Source organism: Silene latifolia, chromosome 7 (genome assembly GCF_048544455.1).
Source record: "Silene latifolia isolate original U9 population chromosome 7, ASM4854445v1, whole genome shotgun sequence".
NCBI classification, from domain to species: Eukaryota; Viridiplantae; Streptophyta; class Magnoliopsida; order Caryophyllales; family Caryophyllaceae; genus Silene; species Silene latifolia.
In genome coordinates this window covers 95,090,631-95,097,740 of record NC_133532.1, presented here as the reverse complement: position 1 = coordinate 95,097,740, position 7,110 = coordinate 95,090,631, and the positions used below count along the sequence as shown (strand labels likewise).

Sequence of the window (7,110 nt, the reverse complement as noted above, 5' to 3'; positions counted from 1 at the left end):
TGACCAACCCACAAGATCGAGAGATAGGGGAGGGAAAATAGATTAATAAATTGGGACGACTAAATTGCTAAGATCGAAAGATAAGTAATTTAGGCTTTAGGAATCACTATTCAGGGCGAGAGCTAGTTTTAGTGAGACTTAGGGACTAGTAGCATAGGCCGAAAGGAGCTACTAGTTAACTCGGACCGAGAGGACCTGTTATTTCCCCATCTTACATGATTATGTCAGACTTACTTAGGATTACCGCCGTCGTAGCTACAGTGAACCGATCGTCTTAGCCTTCTTTTAATTATTGTTTATATTTCTTTCATTATTTGCTTATTTATCTTATGTTATTAGACTTAGTCCAATCCAACCCCTCCCCCCCCCCCCCCAGAAATTCATAGACTGAAATTAAACAACTTAACTCCCTACCTCCCTGCGGATCGACCCTGTTACCACTAGCTTCTGTTAGTTCTAATAGGTTTTATAAATTTTCTTTTTGGTGCACACAATGACAGCGCATCAAATTTTGGCGCCGTTGCCGGGGAGGCAGCGCTAGTTTTAGTTGTTTTTTTATATTAGTCTATTCTCTACCTTCCATGCTATGTGGGCCGTTACTTGCAACGCTATTAAATCTTATGTTGTGATTCCTGCTTTAGTACCTGTACCTATTTCTGCTATGACACCTCCGCCCCAGATAGGGAGCAACAAGGAGGGAGATTCTGCTGTATTGGATGTTTCAGGAACTGGTTTGGGGAAAGAAGAGATGCTTGTTGCTCCAGCTGTGCAGAGCCCATTGTTCAGAGAGGCGGTATGGGATGTCTGAGTTACAGGACTGATGAGGAGCCCGAGGAGAAAGAGCCAGTCAAAGTTTTGGAGTCTGACCTGGAGTTTGATGAGCCAGATGATGCCCATGTACGGGAAGATGCTAGAGATGATGATCCGCTGAGCGTCCTAGACGACGGAGTAGAGTGGAGTCATGCTGAGAAGATGAGCACCGTGGAGGGCACTTCATGCAGCCAGAAGCCATGGTCGGAGCTATTCCGCAGTTTTCGCAGATGAACTATTTATTTTCTTGAGTTTTAGACAATTTATTGTGTTTTAAGACTATTTACTGCTTTGGTTTGCGCGAGACTTCGCTTTATTTGGTTTGCATAGGATTTTAAAAGACTACAGACTACTATTTTTGGGTTTGTGCAATTTTGGGCGCTGTATTTATGTGCAATTGCAGGTTATTAGACCAACTTAACTCAATTCATTGAGTTAATTCGAAGAAAACGAAGTCTGCGTCGAGTAAGCGATCGATCGACCCAGACACCATCGGTCGATCGGCGGTTTAGAGATTCCAGGAGTCTGTTCAGTTCCTCTGGTCGATCGACTACCCCCATTGGTCGATCGACCGCTCTCTCTTTGTACTGTTGTGGCGATCATTCCCTGTTGTGTTTGGTCGTTTTGTGGATCGTGAATGGGAGTTTTAGGGAGTTTTTCTCTCTATCTTTTTCCTCTCACATTCATTTATCGCTTTCTTCTATTTTATTTCTTTGCGCATTTTTACCGCTCCCTCTTTTTATTCTCGGATAATGCGTGGTATTCTGTCTTTTCAGGTACTTATTGGTAGCATTGGCTCACTGAAACCTCCTAGCTCATTTGGTTTGGGAGGTTTCCTTTTGCTTAAAATCTTGTGAGTTTCCGAGTTCCTTTTCATGTCTTATTTAGTTATTTATCGCAAAAATCTCATTTCCCTTTTTGTTTCTTTTATATGATTTTGCACAATGGGGACATTGTGTGATTTGGTTTGGGGAAGGGTTTTGCGTCGCATTTGCATTGTTTTTATTGCATTTTAGTTACACGTTTATTGCATTTCTGCTTGCATTGTATTTATTTCCTATATATACAAAATTCAAAAAAAAAAAATCAAAAAATCCCAAAAATTCAAAAACTTTCACGTTTATTTTAGCATGTAAGTCGAGTCGGAACGGTAGTATTTCAATGATGACATTGCATTTTCAGCTGTTTATGCCTAAGCCGTGCTTAATTGACATGTTATTAGTAGAATCACATATGCATACTGTTAGGCCCAGATTAGCCGGGCCTGACCATAACCTGGCCTGACATTACAAGGCTGACTGAAGAAGACGAAGACCGGACAATTCTAGCTGTTATTGCAATCAGGTTGCCTTATACTGGAAGAGAAGCCTGATGGTAAGCACAGAATAACCTGGCAGAGTATTAAAGCAGGCTAAATTAAGCTGAAGAAGAAGCAAAACAATTATATAAAGATATATATTCGTGTCCTATCTTCATGGAAGACTAAGTCTAATTATAAAACCATATTGCCCATGAACCTGGACGTGCAAAGGAAGAGGAAGTTAAGGATCAATCAAATAGGAACGAGTCAACCGGATTAATAGGGAATATGCCCTATTAATCCGGTAACAGCTCCGACAAAAGGGAAGGACGTTGAAGACCAGTACAACGTTCGTTTTTATGACTATAAATACTGTAATTCTAGCATTGGCAAAGTCATTGATTATTCATTAGTGTGAAATTAGTCTATTACTTATCTTCTCGTCATTTTATTAGCATTCACTTACTTAAACAAAATCTGTGTTCAGCTTATCAAAATAATATAAACACTATTCTTTTCTCCTAGTCTTTCCTCATTATTCATTTGCAACATACCAAACTTATAGAACTAGATACCCTGACTACTCTATAATTAAGCCGGATCCTTTCAGGAAAATCCTGCTAAAACACATACCTACGAGTTTTTGTTAAATTATTTGCTAAATTTGAAATTTGACTTTGAATTTTGGCAAACTACATTATTTTCTGAGTCTTAGAGCTTTATAACTGATGTCATCCATGACCAGTTTATTTAGGATGTGAGTAGTTACTCCTTATGAGGCATGTTACATAAATTTGCATAAACATGAACCTGATATGCTTAGTACCTGTATGCATTCGGGTTTGTGGTTTTTTTGACACATGTGGTAGAGGTATCCCCTTTATTCTGTTTTACCCATGAGCCCCTCATAGCCAAATTGCCTATTTTGTCCCAATTAGCTACAATCTATAATCTATCCTACCCTAGCCGAGCTAGTAAAGGTAGCAATTTTGGGAATGTGTTGTTTGCGGTTTGGTTATTAATTCTCATTATGAAATGTTGGGTGAAAGAATGAAGGAGGAAAAAGAATTGAAAAAAGGAAAAGAAAAAGAGGTGAAAAAAAAGAAATATGAAAAAAAAAAAGAATTATGAAAAGAAAGAAAAAATCATATACGGAAAGGTGGAATAATATTGTGCTGTGATTTTTGCTCCCTTGTTATATTTGTATCCTATGGGGAGTTGACGATATTTTGGTGATTAGTGAGTTGTGTCACTTGTGTGCATCCAATTGGCACTGTTTTGTATTGATTTATTTTTGAGTTTGAAGTTGGGATGTTCCTAAATTTTGTGTTTAGTAGTTGCTAGCTTGGCTTTTAACTCCTCTTATCCAAATTCATCTTAGCCCCTTCTTACCCATTACCTCACTTACCCATAATCGCCTCGGCATGTGTCATGGTCTTTAATGATTGGAATGCATATGTACGGTTGTAGAGATCATTTTCATGTTAGACTGCAGGCATGTTCTTATAGGTCGTAGTTAGGTGAGAGTCATTATAAAATTACTTCTTTCTATCTTTTATATATATTCACCTGTGCTTTTTGTGTGATTTGAGCGGCCCGTGAGAGTCCAATTTGATAAGTCTTTATAGTTGATAATTCAACAGTTTTTAACAACTTCATAACTCATTTGTATGATTCATATTGCTATTTGATTGTTAGTGTTGCATTAAATTGGTTTAGGCTATTCGGTTTGCATTTCACTCTGAGGATGAAATCGTTCCATTAGGTCCTAAGATCGAGTCTAGTTCTTGCTTGGGGACAAGCAAGGGTTTGGTTTGGGGAAGTTTGATGCGTGTCTATAATATGATGTTTTACATCTTTATTTCCACGCATTTTATGTCCATCATTGGTAGTTTATTCTACTATTTGCCCCATTTCGTCCACTTCCACCTTTTTTGTGTAATATTGTAGAAATGTGAAGAATTCAGCGGAAATCGAGCCGAATCCGTCCCTAAGTGCTTGGCATAGGATTTGACATGAAGATTTGACTCGGGAAATGAACTTGGTGCGCGTAGCAAGGCCTGAAAGATAGATTTGCGAGAGTTTCAGAAGCGGATTACCAGCTAACTTGGTCTATAGACTGACCTACATGGTCTATAGACTGTCAGAATGCTGAACAGTTGACTGTAGGAAGAATAGCCAGTCGATCGACTGAGGTCCATGGTCGATCGACCGCTTATGCAATCTGACGAGAATTAAAAGATTTTAACCTAAGCCCATTTGTAATTAGGTTTGGAGAAGGGAGTTACGTGACATTCATATATAACGTAACTCCTTCCTACTGCTTCATGGATTCATTCAGATTCATTATCACATACCTAGTTTTTACATTTCAGTTTTAGATTTTTCATCAGTAAGTCTACAGTTTTCATTAGTTTTTCAATAAAGTTCTTCTTTTGCATCCGGATTCGTTTCTTGCCTTCTTTATTTCTGGTAATTCTTGCTCTAAAGTTTAGTTTGCTTTTATTCCTTCTTTATAGATTAGAATTGATTAGTTAGAATCCCTAAGCCCTAATTCTTTCTTTTATGCGGTTTTATTGTTCATTTAATTTAGTTATGAATTCTGTTGTTTTCATCTTTAGTTTCGTTATCATTATTAATTCCAGTATGAGTAGCTAAATCTCCCACGCTAATATGTGAGGGGATCCGTAGCGTAGATGGCGTAGTTTAGGTAACCCTGATCCGGGTCATGGTCGATCGACTGACATAGCTAGTCGATCGACTGGCCTCGTGTTAGATTAGCACTTTTTCAGTTTATTAATTGCAATATTTGACAAAATCGAATGCATGCGACTAGTTAAATACCTAGTATTTGACCAACCCACAAGATCGAGAGATAGGGGAGAGAAAATAGATTAATAAATTGGGACAAGTAAATTTCTAAGATCGAAAGATAAGTAATTTAGGCTTTAGGAATCACTATTCAAGGCGAGAGCTAGTTTTAGTGAGACTTAGGGACTAGTACCATAGGCCGAAAGGAGCTACTAGTTAACTTGGACCGAGAGGACCTGTTATTTCCCCATCTTACATGATTATTTCAGACTTACCTAGGATTACCGCCGTCGTAGCTACAGTGAACCGATCGTCTTAGCCTTCTTTTAATTATTGTTTACATTTCTTTCATTATTTGCTTATTTATCTTATGTTATTAGACTTAGTCCAATCCAACCCTCCCCCCCAGAAATTCATAGACTGAAATTAAACAACTTAACTCCATACCTCCCTGCTGATCGACCCTGTTACCACTAGCTTCTGTTAGTTCTAATAGGTTTTATAAATTTTATTTTTGGTGCACACAACGACAGCGCATCGATGATCAATTCCCATGAATCCCCTATGAACCCATGACACCCTAGTGCTTTTAATCAATTGTTTACATCTCATTTTAGTCATCTTGCTTGTTTACTTTTATTGTTATTTAGTTTAGTGATCTTCTTATATCAACCCAAATTGTGACACCCCTAGACGCCACTACTTGCAATCGAAAATCCTACATCAATACCCGTCCCTTGGGATCCGACCTTTACTTGCCTCTTTACTAATAGTAGAGTTGTTTGTGAAGTTATAAATATTGTTTTGGTCTAGGTGCTCCTAACGACAAGTAACCGAAATCTAAGCTCAAAGCGGACCGACCAAAAATGGCGTCGTTGTCGGGGACGGTGTTAACTTGATTTGATTTCTTTGATTGTTATTAGTTGTGTCTTTCTTTTCCTTGGGGAAGTAAAACTCCTCAAGGTTTATTCTAATTGTTTTTGAGTTGTTTGATATTTTGCATGACTAGAAGATCACAAGGTAACTTGTTAGCCATTGATCACGAAATTGAAAGGACTTTGACAACCAATAAAAGACTTGCTAGAAACACTTTGAGAGGTATTGGTGAGGTTGTATATATTCAACCAAATACTATTGAGTTCATCAACCCTTTTGCAAGAGAAGGTGAGGAGAACCCAACACAAAATCAACCACACAATCAACCAACAATGCCTAAGTTTTCATCACATTCCGTACCAACCGAGGAGAACCTACCCAATGGAACTCCCACACCACAACACTTAACCGGAAATTTCATTGCAAAATCCGCATTTATCCAATTAATCGAAAGAAGCCAATTTGGGGGGATGCCTAGTGAAGACCCTCATTCTCACATGGAGACTTTTTGTGACTATTGTGATGCGATTTCACAAACCGGAGTGACTCAAGACCAAATTCGATGGGTCTTATTTCCTTTTTCTCTAATTGGTGCCGCGAAACAATGGTTGAAGAGCCTTGATAAGGCTACTCTTGGAATTGACTCTTGGAAGAAGTTGGCTCTAGCTTTCTACAAAAAGTTCTACCCTCCGAAAAAGACTAACATGCTAAGAACTCAAATTACGGGTTTTAAGCAAAGGGACGAAGAATCTTTGAATGAAGCCTGGGAGCGATTCAAAGGAACTTGTCACTCATGTCCTCATCATGGACTTAGCGAGTGGTTCTTGGTATAACAATTTTGGAATGGTCTTTATGAAGATGCAAGAAACATTCTCAACATGGGATCAAATGGTATGTTCACCGAAGTTGACGATAATCAAACTTGGAACAAGATTGAGGAAATGGCGGTCCATAATTCACAATATAGTAGACCTCTCAAGGCTACTAGAGGAGGAAAGCATGAAGTGGACTCTATCACTCAATTGGGCCTCAACTTAGTGCTCATATTGATACCATCAACTTGAAGTTTGAGAAGGCTATGACTAAGCTTGAAGAAGCCTCAAAATCACCAAAGCAACATGTTAATGCCATGGTGGCATCTTCATCAATCCCAAGTGGGATATGTGAGAATTGTGGAACTTTGGGACATGACCAAAGTGAATGTAGGGGAACAAATGAGCAAGTGAATGCCTTTCAAGCATACAAAAGTGGTACCCCTTATTCCAACTATTACAATACAAATTCCACCCAAATCTCTCATACAAAAGCCAAAT

General features: G+C 38.5%; 1 non-coding gene across 1 annotated transcript; it reads right to left on the bottom strand.

Moving 5' to 3' along the window:
* Nucleotides 1–6,501: 6,501 nt before the first annotated feature.
* Nucleotides 6,502–6,608, bottom strand: LOC141593644 (small nucleolar RNA R71). Its single transcript, XR_012521718.1, has one exon. It is a non-coding gene; the product is annotated as a small nucleolar RNA R71 (small nucleolar RNA).
* Nucleotides 6,609–7,110: the final 502 nt, after the last annotated feature.